This window comes from Lithobates pipiens, unplaced genomic scaffold, assembly GCF_037356315.1.
Source record: "Lithobates pipiens isolate NorthernLeopardFrog02 unplaced genomic scaffold, aLitPip1_a1.2 Scaffold_13, whole genome shotgun sequence".
NCBI classification, from domain to species: domain Eukaryota; kingdom Metazoa; phylum Chordata; class Amphibia; order Anura; family Ranidae; genus Lithobates; species Lithobates pipiens.
The window spans coordinates 548,560,325-548,575,162 of NW_027507718.1; the positions used below are offsets into that span (position 1 = coordinate 548,560,325).

Here is a 14,838-nt window from a genome sequence, read left to right on the forward strand (position 1 = left end):
GGGCCCCGATGCAGATGTTGACCTGCCTGCCCCCCCCCCCCCCCACTACCTCCCACCACATCCACCCTGCATGCAGATACATACACCGCACGTCAAGATACTGAAAGTGACTTAAGAGTTTGAGTTTCCACACAATATGTGTTGCAATAGACTGGCTGATAGCATACCATTGGAAATCCCCATTGGTACCTCTAGTCCATTTTGAAAATTAGAACAATATTAATCTAATGGGAAAAAAATATTTCACACTTTACATAATACAAATCATTTATGTGATAAAAAATGGGACCCATAGTTCAATCATTCTAAACACTTCTTAAACCCTAAATAATAATACTTTGATCAGAGACCATTGAAAAATATAAGTTGTTTATGGTATTTAAGGATATTACTGTTAACATGTTATAACAAAGTCCATCTATCAACTACTGTATACTTTAACATAATCTTTACTTGTAAATATTATGTCATGCATTTCTCTTGAAATAAAAATAGTTTGTAAACAAAAAAAAAAAAGAGTTTGAGTTTCCAGAGTTCCTCCTTACATCAGAGGACAGGGATCACCGCTGGAGAATCAGAGGACAGGGATCACTGCTGAAGAATCAGAGGACAGGGATCACCGCTGGAGAATCAGAGGACAGGGATCACCGCTGGAGAATCAGAGGACAGGGATCACCGCTGGAGAATCAGAGGACAGGGATCACCGCTGGAGAATCAGAGGACAGGGATCACCGCTGGAGAATCAGAGGACAGGGATCACCGCTGGAGAATCAGAGGACAGGGATTACCGCTGGAGAATCAGAGGACAGGGACCCCTGGCAGGTCACTTGGCAGAGCTACTTTCCCATCCCAGCACTGTATACCCCCCCCCCCCAACACACACACACTACATAGGGCTGAAATCACATTCCTTTACACACAGTCTATTAAGCCACGTACACACGGGCGGACTGTCTGGCCAACTAAGTCCGTCAGACAATCCGACAGACAGTCCGTCCTACTTTCGAATGAACGGACTTGACCACACACGATGAACAAACTGTCCGCTGAAAACTTGCGCGATGACGTGTACGGCACGTACGACGGGACTAGAAATACGACGTCCAATACACTGCAATGCAACCTTCCGCCGTGTAAATCCTTTCTGAGCATGCGCCATACTTAGTCCGTCCAACTTGCCTACACACGAGCGGACTGTCCGCTGAAACCAAAGTTGGACGGACTGTATTACGGAAATTCCGAAAGACTTAGTCCGCCAGACTGTCCGCTGAAAAAGTCCGCTGAAGCCCACACACGAGCGGACTGTCCGCTGAAATGTGTTTCAGCGGACTAAGTTGGACAGACAGTCCGCCCGTGTGTACGCGGCTTTAGTCTTCACAGGGTGTATCTGCCTTTAATGTCTCCCTTCTGACCTGTGAAATCTCCTGGTCGGAACGGAAGTTGCAGTAGGCAGATACACCCTCACAGTAGGCAGATGGTGGCTGACTGGCTGTGTTGTAAATGATGACAGCGGTGGATCTCCTTGTATAGGATCTGACGACAGTGGTAGATCTCCTGGTACATGATCTGGTAACAGTGGGGGATCTCCTTGTACAGGATCTGATGATAGCATTGCATCTGCTTGTACAGGATCTGATGACAGTGCTGGATGGCCTGGTACAGAGTCTGATGACAGTGGAAGATCCCCCAGCGCAGGATTTGATGACAATGGTGGATCTCCTTGTACAGGGTCTGATCATAGAGGTGGTTCTCCTGGTACAGGATCTGATGATAGTGGTAGATTCCCTGGTGCAGGATCTGAAAACAGTGGCGGCTCTCCTTGTAAAGGGTCTGATGACAGTGGCAGATCTCCTGGTACATGATCTGATGACAATGGTGAATGTCCTTGTACAGGATCTGATGATTAGTGATGGCCGAACGGTTCGCCCGGCGGTCGTTTCGCGGCGAATTTCCGACTTTCGCCGTCCGCGGGTTCGAACGCCTTTTTCCGTCGTTCGCCCCGGCGGACTTACGTGTTTAATGTATACAAGAACTTTAACCTTTCGTGACACGTTTATCATGTGTTACAGGACAACCAATTGAGACATGACAGCTCATGGACACTTGGACATTCCCCCTAACCTATAAATACACCCGATCCGGTGGCCATTTTACATTCTTTCTTCTGTCACTGTAGGGAAAGGATCCTGTGTGGAGTAGGGACAGAGAAAACGCTAGCTATTTGGTACACAAAAGTTCTTTTCAGGACTGGTATAGGTGTTAGGTCAGCAGCCTGAGTTTCTTTTGTCAGTTTAGATAAAGGGACAGAGCGCTGTATGCTGCTATTTTAGGGACAGCTCAGCCAGATTAGTCTTTCTTCATCATCATCATCATCATCATCATTAGCTGTTACTATCAGGTCCACAAAAGAGCTGTTCCAGCTAATCGTTCCAGCCTACTCTTTTTTGCCAATTTGTATAGGGACAGGCAGGAAGCAGTGTGTCAGGCAGTGAGGATAATTTTAAAGACTTGCTGTTACTATTAGTTCCACAAAGGTTCTTTTCAGGACTGGTATCAGTGGTACGGTAATAGGCTTGTACACGTATAATATTCTTTCTTCCAAATATAGAAAGAATATTATACTTGACTGCTGCCCTTCTGCTGCAGTCTGCTAATCATTCACAACTCACTTGTTCCACAAAGCTCTTTATCAGGACTGGTAACTTGGTCTGTCTAGGGTGCTACGGTACATAGGCTTGGGTGCGGTACAGTCTGCTGTTCTGTAAGGACCGCTATCGGTCCACAATACATAGGGTTGCCGTGCACTACTGCTGACCGCTGCCCTATACTGCAGCAGTCCTTCATTGGTATAGGGACTGACGTACAGTCTGCTAATCACTAACACACAACCTGCTTGGTCCACAAAAGTTCTTATAAGGACTGGTAACTTGGTATAGGGTGCTACGGTACATAGGCCTGAGTGCGTTACAGTCTGCTGTTCTGTAAGGACCGCTATCGGTCCACAATACATAGGGTTGCCGTGCACTACTGCTGACCGCTGCCCTATACTGCAGCAGTCCTTCAGCGGTATAGGGACTGACGCACAGTCTGCTAAACACTAACACACAACCTGCTTGGTCCACAAAAGTTTTTATAAGGACTGGTAACTTGGTATAGGGTGCTACGGTACATAGGCCTGAGTGCAGTACAGTCTGCTGTTCTGTAAGGACCGCTATCGGTCCACAATACATAGGGTTGCCGTGCACTACTGCTGACCGCTGCCCTATACTGCAGCAGTCCTTCATTGGTATAGGGACTGACGTACAGTCTGCTAATCACTAACACACAACCTGCTTGGTCCACAAAAGTTCTTATAAGGACTGGTAACTTGGTATAGGGTGCTACGGTACATAGGCCTGAGTGCGTTACAGTCTGCTGTTCTGTAAGGACCGCTATCGGTCCACAATACATAGGGTTGACGTGCACCACTGCTGACCGCTGCCCTATACTGCAGCAGTCCTTCAGCGGTATAGGGACTGACGTACAGTCTGCTAAACACTAATACACAACCTGCTTGGTCCACAAAAGTTCTTATAAGGACTGGTAACTTGGTATAGGGTGCTACGGTACATAGGCTTGAGTGCGGTACAGTCTGCTGTTCTGTAAGGACCGCTATCGGTCCACAATAGATAGGGTTGACGTGCACCACTGCTGACCGCTGCCCTATACTGCAGCAGTCCTTCAGCGGTATAGGGACTGACGCACAGTCTGCTAAACACTAACACACAACCTGCTTGGTCCACAAAAGTTTTTATAAGGACTGGTAACTTGGTATAGGGTGCTACGGTACATAGGCCTGAGTGCGTTACAGTCTGCTGTTCTGTAAGGACCGCTATCGGTCCACAATACATAGGGTTGCCGTGCACTACTGCTGACCGCTGCCCTATACTGCAGCAGTCCTTCATTGGTATAGGGACTGACGTACAGTCTGCTAATCACTAACACACAACCTGCTTGGTCCACAAAAGTTCTTATAAGGACTGGTAACTTGGTATAGGGTGCTACGGTACATAGGCCTGAGTGCGTTACAGTCTGCTGTTCTGTAAGGACCGCTATCGGTCCACAATACATAGGGTTGACGTGCACCACTGCTGACCGCTGCCCTATACTGCAGCAGTCCTTCAGCGGTATAGGGACTGACGTACAGTCTGCTAAACACTAATACACAACCTGCTTGGTCCACAAAAGTTCTTATAAGGACTGGTAACTTGGTATAGGGTGCTACGGTACATAGGCTTGAGTGCGGTACAGTCTGCTGTTCTGTAAGGACCGCTATCGGTCCACAATACATAGGGTTGCCGTGCACTACTGCTGACCGCTGCCCTATACTGCAGCAGTCCTTCATTGGTATAGGGACTGACGTACAGTCTGCTAATCACTAACACACAACCTGCTTGTTCCACAAAAGTTCTTATAAGGACTGGTAACTTGGTATAGGGTGCTACGGTACATAGGCTTGAGTGCGGTACAGTCTGCTGTTCTGTAAGGACCGCTATCGGTCCACAATAGATAGGGTTGACGTGCACCACTGCTGACCGCTGCCCTATACTGCAGCAGTCCTTCAGCGGTATAGGGACTGACGTACAGTCTGCTAAACACTAATACACAACCTGCTTGGTCCACAAAAGTTCTTATAAGGACTGGTAACTTGGTATAGGGTGCTACGGTACATAGGCTTGAGTGCGGTACAGTCTGCTGTTCTGTAAGGACCGCTATCGGTCCACAATAGATAGGGTTGACGTGCACCACTGCTGACCGCTGCCCTATACTGCAGCAGTCCTTCAGCGGTATAGGGACTGACGCACAGTCTGCTAAACACTAACACACAACCTGCTTGGTCCACAAAAGTTTTTATAAGGACTGGTAACTTGGTATAGGGTGCTACGGTACATAGGCCTGAGTGCGTTACAGTCTGCTGTTCTGTAAGGACCGCTATCGGTCCACAATACATAGGGTTGCCGTGCACTACTGCTGACCGCTGCCCTATACTGCAGCAGTCCTTCATTGGTATAGGGACTGACGTACAGTCTGCTAATCACTAACACACAACCTGCTTGGTCCACAAAAGTTCTTATAAGGACTGGTAACTTGGTATAGGGTGCTACGGTACATAGGCCTGAGTGCGTTACAGTCTGCTGTTCTGTAAGGACCGCTATCGGTCCACAATACATAGGGTTGACGTGCACCACTGCTGACCGCTGCCCTATACTGCAGCAGTCCTTCAGCGGTATAGGGACTGACGTACAGTCTGCTAAACACTAATACACAACCTGCTTGGTCCACAAAAGTTCTTATAAGGACTGGTAACTTGGTATAGGGTGCTACGGTACATAGGCTTGAGTGCGGTACAGTCTGCTGTTCTGTAAGGACCGCTATCGGTCCACAATACATAGGGTTGCCGTGCACTACTGCTGACCGCTGCCCTATACTGCAGCAGTCCTTCATTGGTATAGGGACTGACGTACAGTCTGCTAATCACTAACACACAACCTGCTTGTTCCACAAAAGTTCTTATAAGGACTGGTAACTTGGTATAGGGTGCTACGGTACATAGGCTTGAGTGCGGTACAGTCTGCTGTTCTGTAAGGACCGCTATCGGTCCACAATAGATAGGGTTGACGTGCACCACTGCTGACCGCTGCCCTATACTGCAGCAGTCCTTCAGCGGTATAGGGACTGACGTACAGTCTGCTAAACACTAATACACAACCTGCTTGGTCCACAAAAGTTCTTATAAGGACTGGTAACTTGGTATAGGGTGCTACGGTACATAGGCTTGAGTGCGGTACAGTCTGCTGTTCTGTAAGGACCGCTATCGGTCCACAATAGATAGGGTTGACGTGCACCACTGCTGACCGCTGCCCTATACTGCAGCAGTCCTTCAGCGGTATAGGGACTGACGTACAGTCTGCTAAACACTAATACACAACCTGCTTGGTCCACAAAAGTTCTTATAAGGACTGGTAACTTGGTATAGGGTGCTACGGTACATAGGCTTGAGTGCGGTACAGTCTGCTGTTCTGTAAGGACCGCTATCGGTCCACAATACATAGGGTTGCCGTGCACTACTGCTGACCGCTGCCCTATACTGCAGCAGTCCTTCATTGGTATAGGGACTGACGTACAGTCTGCTAATCACTAACACACAACCTGCTTGTTCCACAAAAGTTCTTATAAGGACTGGTAACTTGGTATAGGGTGCTACGGTACATAGGCTTGAGTGCGGTACAGTCTGCTGTTCTGTAAGGACCGCTATCGGTCCACAATAGATAGGGTTGACGTGCACCACTGCTGACCGCTGCCCTATACTGCAGCAGTCCTTCAGCGGTATAGGGACTGACGTACAGTCTGCTAAACACTAATACACAACCTGCTTGGTCCACAAAAGTTCTTATAAGGACTGGTAACTTGGTATAGGGTGCTACGGTACATAGGCTTGAGTGCGGTACAGTCTGCTGTTCTGTAAGGACCGCTATCGGTCCACAATAGATAGGGTTGACGTGCACCACTGCTGACCGCTGCCCTATACTGCAGCAGTCCTTCAGCGGTATAGGGACTGACGTACAGTCTGCTAAACACTAATACACAACCTGCTTGGTCCACAAAAGTTCTTATAAGGACTGGTAACTTGGTATAGGGTGCTACGGTACATAGGCTTGAGTGCGGTACAGTCTGCTGTTCTGTAAGGACCGCTATAGGTCCACAATAGATAGGGTTGACGTGCACCACTGCTGACCGCTCACCTATACTGCAGCAGTCCTTCAGCGGTATAGGGACTAAGAGTTTTGTCACAGGGTCATTTAAAAAATGACATGCAGAGGAAGAGGCAGGCCCTTCCGCAGGGGTGGTAGGGGTAGGGCAGGAGCAACAGGCTTGAGCCAAAGTGGGAAGTTGCAGAAGGTGCGTTCAATTACTTTAAAGGATGCACCAGACTTGGTTGAGTGGCTCGCTCAGCCTTACTCTTCTGCACCCTCCTCATCCTCTCGATCTGCACCCTCTTCTTCACTCTCTGCTATGTGCACCCCCAAAGACACTACCACCAACAACACGACCACCACCACCACCACCACATACCTTCCGCTTGAGTCACTGGAATTATTTTCCGATCCATATCAAGAGGACATTTCTGATGCGCAGCCACTCTTGGTATTGGATCAGGAAGAGGAGGTAGCAACAAGCGCTACTCAGCAGTCTGACGCCAGTACCCAGATCAGCCCAAGGAGGAGGTTGGTCCCCGGTGTTGCTGCCTACTCTACTTATAGCGGTGGGGAAGGTGACGTTGATGATGACGTGTCTAGTGATGTCACGTGGGTGCCCACAAGAGAGGAAGAGGAGGGGAGTTCAGAGGGAGATATGGACCAGCAGATAGGGAGGAGAAGCAGCAATGACTTACATTGCACAGCAGGGACAAAGCAGACTGCAAATGTATCAGGAGCGAGTCATCGACCATGTACGGTCACATCTGGCGCTCCCAGGACACCGGCACATGGCTCCGCAGTGTGGGCTTTTTTTAACGTGTCCGCTGCTGACAATAGCGTTGCCATCTGCAATCTTTGCAGTCAACGCGTTAGTCGCGGTAAGCCCAATACTCACCTAGGGACGACCGCCTTAAGAAGGCACATGAGCAGCCATCACCGAGCCCAGTGGGAGCAACGGAACACACAAAGCCACACTGCAGGCTCTCACCGTCCAGCCTCGTCTTCTACTTCTCCTTCTCCTCTCTCCTCACAATTGTCCTCCACTCCACCTTCCATCACGCCAAGCTCACATTTTTCTGCAAAAAGGCAGGCTTCCGTGGGCCTAATGTTTGAGCGTAAAAAAATGATGACGCCGGATAACCCTCTTGCCCAACGGTTGGCGGCTGGCTTGTCAGAACTCATAGCCCGCCAACTACTGCCATATAAACTGGTGGACTCGGAGGCCTTTCGCAAATTTGTGGCCATTGGAACACCACAATGGAAGGTCCCAGGAAGGAAGTATTTCTCAGAGAAGGGCATCCCAGAGCTATATGGCCATGTTCAGCGGCAAGTGAATGTATCTCTGGCACACAGTGTCGGTGCCAAGATACATCTGACCACAGACACGTGGTCTAGCAAACACGGGCAGGGAAGGTATATCAGTTTTACTGCCCACTGGGTGAACCTTCTGACGGCCGTCAAGCATGTAACCCGTGGCACCCGTGTAGATTTGGTTTTACCGCCACGGATTGCATGCAGGCCTGACTCTTCTTCTCCTCCTCCTACTCCATCCTCCTCCCTCTCCTCCTCAGCTGCCTCCTCCTTTTCCGCTGCTAGCGTCTCTTCCACTGCACCGCCCAAGCTCCCCAGAACCTATTCCACATGCCAGGTGAGACGTTGCCATGCCGTGCTGCGTCTGTTGTGCCTGGAAGCAAAGAGCCACACTGGCCCGGCACTCCTTTCAGCTTTGCGTTCACAGGCAGATGAGTGGCTAACACCGCTCAATTTGACAGTTGGTAAAGTGGTGTGTGACAACGGTGCCAATCTGCTTAGCGCATTGAAACAGGGCAAAATCACGCACGTGCCGTGCATGGCACACGTCTTAAACTTGGTCGTGCAGCGATTCCTTGTCAAATACCCTGGGGTCCAGGACATCTTGCGGCAGGCAAGGAAAATCTCGGCCCATTTCAGAAGATCTTACACGGCCATGGCTCGCCTTGCTGACATTCAGCGGCGACACCATCTGCCGGTCAGACGTCTTATTTGCGATTGCCCGACGCGATGGAACTCAACCTTCTATATGCTTGATAGGCTGCTCCAGCAGAAACGTGCAGTTAACGTCTACCTGTATGAACTCTGCGAAAGAAACGGTTCTGGGGAGCTGGGTTTTTTTTCACCGCGCCAGTGGCTGCTCATGCGCGACACATGCAGACTTCTGCGGCCATTTGAGGAGATCACCAAACTGGTCAGTCGCAGCCATGGCGCCATCAGTGACATGGTACCTTATGCCTTCTTTCTGGAGCGTGCATTGCGTCGTGTCATTGATCAGGCTGTGGAGGAGCAGGAGCGGGAAGATGAGGAAGTCGCAATGCTGGATGAATTCCCAGGGGGGGCTACTCTATCTGAGACAAGTCAACAACAGGAGTCTGATGAGGAGTCAGAGGAGGATGGTGCCGGGGCGGATGAGCAGGAGCAAGAAGAGCATGCTTTAAACCTTTCTGGGATCCCTGTTGTGCGAGGATGGGGAGAGGAGAATGAAGAGGACGACATTATCCTGGATGATGAGCAGGAGCCAGGCCACCACACCGCTTCCACTTTAGTGCAAATGGGGGCCTTCATGCTCCAGTGTTTTAATAGGGACCCCCGTATAAAAAGCATGAGGGTCAAGGACCAGTACTGGGTGGCAACGTACTTAGACCCCCGGTACAAACACAAAATGGCGGAAATGTTACCGCCGTCGCAGAGGGCTGTCAGAATGCAGCACTTCCAGGCCTTGCTTCGAGAAATGCTGCATTCTGCTTTTGCGTGCGCTGGCAGAGGAGCAATTCCCACTCCCAGAGAAGGATTTGCGGGTACCAATCCAACAGCGCCTGCAAGAAGAGGCCGGTTTGAAGATGTGTTGGTGACTTCGGATATGAGGTCATTCTTTCAGCCGACCCATCGACAGGTGTCATCCGGATCCAGCATCAGGGAACGCCTAGACCGTCAGGTGTCCGACTACATTGGGTTAACGGCCGATGTGGACGCTCTGAGGAGTGATGAACCCCTAGACTACTGGGTGGGCAGGCTTGACCTCTGGCCAGAGCTTGCCCAATTTGCAATCGAACTGTTGGCTTGCCCCTCATCCAGTGTCCTGTCCGAAAGGACGTTCAGCGCAGCAGGGGGGATTGTGACCGATAAGCGTACTCGCCTAGCTCACCACAGTGTTAACTACCTCACATTTCTAAAAATGAATGAGGCATGGATCTCGGAGGAATTCAACACATGTGATCAGTAGACCATGTATATGTCTATAAACAATTTTTGGAATCAAGCACACAGACCTTCTTAATTCATTTGGCTCACTTCCCTGACCCAAAAAAGCACACCGTACTATATGCCCCTACCCTCCTCTTTGAAGAGGTTGAGCGGTGTCATATTTCTACTGGGGCTGCTTATTATGAGGGGTTCCCACCATCCCTGTGCTGTGCTGACTTCCTCCTGGGTGTTCTTATTATGAGGGGCTCCCACCATCCCTGTGCTGTGCTGACTTCCTCCTGGGGGTTCTTATTATGAGGGGATCACACCATCCCTGTGCTGTGCTGACTTCCTCCTGGGGCTGCTTACGGTGCTGCTGTCAGCGCTGTATGTCACGGAGCTGCTGTCAGCGCTGTATGTCACGGAGCTGCTGTCAGCGCTGTATGTCACGGAGCTGCTGTCAGCGCTGTATGTCACGGAGCTGCTGTCAGCGCTGTATGTCACGGAGCTGCTGTCAGCGCTGTATGTCACGGAGCTGCTGTCAGCGCTGTATGTCACGGAGCTGCTGTCAGCGCTGTATGTCACGGAGCTGCTGTCAGCGCTGTATGTCACGGAGCTGCTGTCAGCGCTGTATGTCACGGAGCTGCTGTCAGCGCTGTATGTCACGGAGCTGCTGTCAGCGCTGTATGTCACGGAGCTGCTGTCAGCGCTGTATGTCACGGTGCTGCTGTCAGCGCTGTATGTCACGGAGCTGCTGTCAGCGCTGTATGTCACGGAGCTGCTGTCAGTGCTGTATGTCACGGAGCTGCTGTCAGCGCTGTATGTCACGGAGCTGCTGTCAGCGCTGTATGTCACGGAGCTGCTGTCAGCGCTGTATGTCACGGTGCTGCTGTCAGCGCTGTATGTCACGGAGCTGCTGTCAGCGCTGTATGTCACGGAGCTGCTGTCAGCGCTGTATGTCACGGAGCTGCTGTCAGCGCTGTATGTCACGGAGCTGCTGTCAGCGCTGTATGTCACGGAGCTGCTGTCAGCGCTGTATGTCACGGTGCTGCTGTCAGCGCTGTATGTCACGGAGCTGCTGTCAGCGCTGTATGTCACGGAGCTGCTGTCAGTGCTGTATGTCACGGAGCTGCTGTCAGCGCTGTATGTCACGGAGCTGCTGTCAGCGCTGTATGTCACGGAGCTGCTGTCAGCGCTGTATGTCACGGTGCTGCTGTCAGCGCTGTATGTCACGGAGCTGCTGTCAGCGCTGTATGTCACGGAGCTGCTGTCAGCGCTGTATGTCACGGAGCTGCTGTCAGCGCTGTATGTCACGGAGCTGCTGTCAGCGCTGTATGTCACGGAGCTGCTGTCAGCGCTGTATGTCACGGTGCTGATGTCAGTGCTCTGTATTACGGTGCTGCTGTCAGTGCTCTGTATCTCCTGCACCCTCTTGTTTGCCTACCCTGGTCCCTGACCTTCCCTCTCCTCCATTGCCTTCATTAGCTCCATAGTCCTGAATTGTCAGAACAATTTCCCAAATAAAAAAAAAATGCTTGTAGTTATCGATCCCAAATTCACCTCATACATGTATTATGCTATTGTCCAGGTGGTGGGACTACGTGCTACCCCCTAATAATTACCCCGTGGCCGCAAATTCGACCTAAAGGTTTGCGAAATTCGCCTCCCATTGAAGTCAATGGAGCCCGCGGCGAACGGTCGTTTTCGCGAACGTTTGTGTCCGTTCGCGTTTCGCGTTCGCGAAACGTCCCGTCGGAAGTTCGTCCATCACTACTGATGATAGTGGTGGATCTGCTTGTACAGGATCTGATGATAGTGGTGGATCTGCTTGTACAGGATCTGATAATAGTGGTTGATGCTCTTGTACAGGATCTGATGATAGTGGTGGATCTGCTTGTACAGGATCTGATGACAGTGGATGATTGCCTGGTACAGAGTCTGATGACAGTGGTAGATTCCCTGGTGCAGGATATGATGACAGTGGTGGATCTCCTGGTACAGGATCTAATGGCAGTGGTGGATCTCCTTGTACAGGATCTGATGACAGTGGTAAATTCCCTGGTGCAGGATCTAAGGACAGTGATGAATCTCCTGATACAGGATCTGATGACAGTGGTCGATTCCATGGTGCAAGATCTGATGACAGTGGTGGATCTCCTTATACAGGATCTGATGATAGTGGTGAATCTCCTGGTACAGGATCTGATGACAATGGTGGATCTCCTTATACAGGATCTGATGACAGTGGTGGATCTCCTTATACAGGATCTGATGACAGTGGTGGATCTCCTTATACAGGATCTGATGACAATGGTGGATCTCCTTATACAGGATCTGATGACAGTGGTGGATCTCCTTATACAGGATCTGATGACAGTGGTGGATCTCCTTATACAGGATCTGATGACAGTGGTGGATCTCCTTATACAGGATCTGATGACAGTGGTGGATCTCCTTATACAGGATCTGATGACAGTGGTGGATCTCCTTATACAGGGTCTGATGACTGTGGAGGTCTGGTGACGTAGATTGGTCTCTTGGTCCAATGACAGAGACTTATTCTCTTGGTAAAGGGTCTAGTGACAGTGAATGAGCAGCAATGACAGTTTAGCTTCTCATTAGGGATGGGCGAATGGCTCGGCCCAAGCATAAGTTCGGGCTGAACTTTGGTTGTTCGGACGTTCGGCGAACAACGAACAATATGCGGCGTTCGCGGCAAATTAGAAAGCTGCGGAACCCCGTTAAAGTCTATGGGACACTAAGGCCGCGTACACACGCGGGGACTGTTCGCCCAACTTTGTCCGTCAAACAGTTTCAGCAAACAGTCCGCTCAAAATTAGCATGGACGGACATGGCCACACACGACGAACGAACAGTTTGCTGAAACCGTGCGCGATGACGTGAACGGCACGTACGACGGGACGAAAAATACGACGTCCTATACACTGCATTATAACTTTCGGCGTGTAAATCCTTTCTGAGCATGCGCGGAACTTAGTTTGACGAACAAGCCTACACACGGGGGGACTGTCCGCTGAAACAAAGTTTCAGCGGACAGTTTTTCGGAATTTCCGAAAAACCTTGTTCAGCGGACTGTTCGCTGAAACTGTCCGCTGAAAGCCCACACACGGGCGGACTGTCCGCCGAAACACTGTTCAGCGGACAAAGTTGGCCGAACAGTCCCCGCGTGTGTACGCGGCCTTACACGAAAAATCTAAAGTGCTAATTTTAAAGGCTTATATGGAAGTTATTGCCATAAAAAGTGTTTGGGGACCCGGGTTCTGCCCCAGGGGACGTGTATCAATGCACAGAAAAGTTTTAAAAAGGGACGTTTTTTCAGGAGCAATGATTTTAATAATGCTTAAAGTGAAAAATGAAATATTCCTTTAAATATTGTGCCTGGGGGTTGTCTATAATATGCCTATAAATTGGCGCAGTTTTCCCATGTTTAGAACAATACCACAGCAAAATGATATTTATAAAGGAAAAAAGTCATTTAAAACTGATCGCAGCTGTAATGAATTGTCGGGTCTCGGCAATATAGATAAAACTCATTGAGAAAAAAGGCATGGATTCCCCCCCCCCCCCCCCCCCTCCAGTCCATTACCAGGCCCTTCGGGTCTGGTATGAATATTAATGGGAACTCCAAACCAAAAATTAAAAAAAAAAAATGCGTGGGGGTCCCCCCAAAATCCATACCGGGCCCTTCAGGTCTGGTATGGAAATTAAGGGGAACCCTGCGTGAAATTTAAAAAAAAAATGGCATAAAGCACCCCCCCCCCAAAATCCATACCAGTGGTCTGGTATGTATTTTAAAGGGTTACCCTTCACCAAAATTTAAAAAAAATGGCGTAGGGGTCCCCCCCAAAAATCCATACCAGACCCTTGTATGAGCCTGCAACCTGGCTATCTGCAGGAAAAGAGGGTGGGATACTTTCTCTTGTCCCCCCCTCTTTTCCTTTTTTGCCATGTGATGTCAGATCCTGTACGTTAACGTCACCGAGTAGCCCCACCCTCAGCTATATAACAGCTGTCACCGAGAAGAAGCATCACTCGGTGGGAGCCGCCCATGGAGGCGGAGCTGTTGCGGCTTTTTTTTTTCTTTTTTCAGTCCATCGGGTGGCGTGAGATGGATTTACCTCGCAGACATTATTTTTTTATCTTTTAATAAAGGACTTGTCCCAAAGTGTCTCCTGTCTTTTTTTACTATTTTTGACACTTTTTTTTTTTTTTAATGGTAGGGGTACAATGAACCTGTCACAGTCCCGGAGGATGCTTGGACTGTGACATCATAAGGGGCAGGGGTACAATGTAACCCATACTCATCTCGTTCACATAGAGTGGGAGGCCGGAATCTGGGAGCCCCCTTATTAAAGGGGGCTCTCGGATTTTGATAATCTCCCCGCCCGCAGACCCCAACAACCAACGGCCAGGGTTGTCGGGAAGAGGCCCTTGTCCTCATTAACATGGAGACAAGGTGCTTTGGGGTGGGGGGGCCGCAGGGCCCCTCCTTCCCCAAAGCATCTCCCCATGTTGAGGGCATGCAGCCTGGTATGGCTCAGGAGGGGGGGGCACTCGCTCGTCCCAACCCCCTTTCTTGACCGGCCAGGCTGCATGCTCGGATAAGGGTCTGATATGGACATTGAGGGGACCCTCAAAAGTCCGGCAGACTCCCGCCAAAGTCTGGTGGACTGTCTGCCGGACCTAGTCCGCCGGAAAAGTACGGGCGTGTGTGGGCAGGTCCGCTCGTTTTGGAAAGTCCGGCGGACCTTCGCTGCAAAGTCTGTGGGTGGGAGCAGATTTAAGCTAAGTTAGGATTTGACTTGCCTTCTACTTTAAGTCCTTGCTGTCCCAGATCAAGATTTGGGCTGCACTCCCACTTCCT

At 50.1% G+C, this 14,838-nt stretch overlaps 1 protein-coding gene across 1 annotated transcript in view; it reads left to right on the forward strand.

Moving 5' to 3' along the window:
* LOC143975827 (uncharacterized) overlaps nt 1-14,838 on the forward strand; it is a 46,857-nt gene that overhangs the window by 11,832 nt on the left and 20,187 nt on the right. The window lies entirely within an intron of this gene.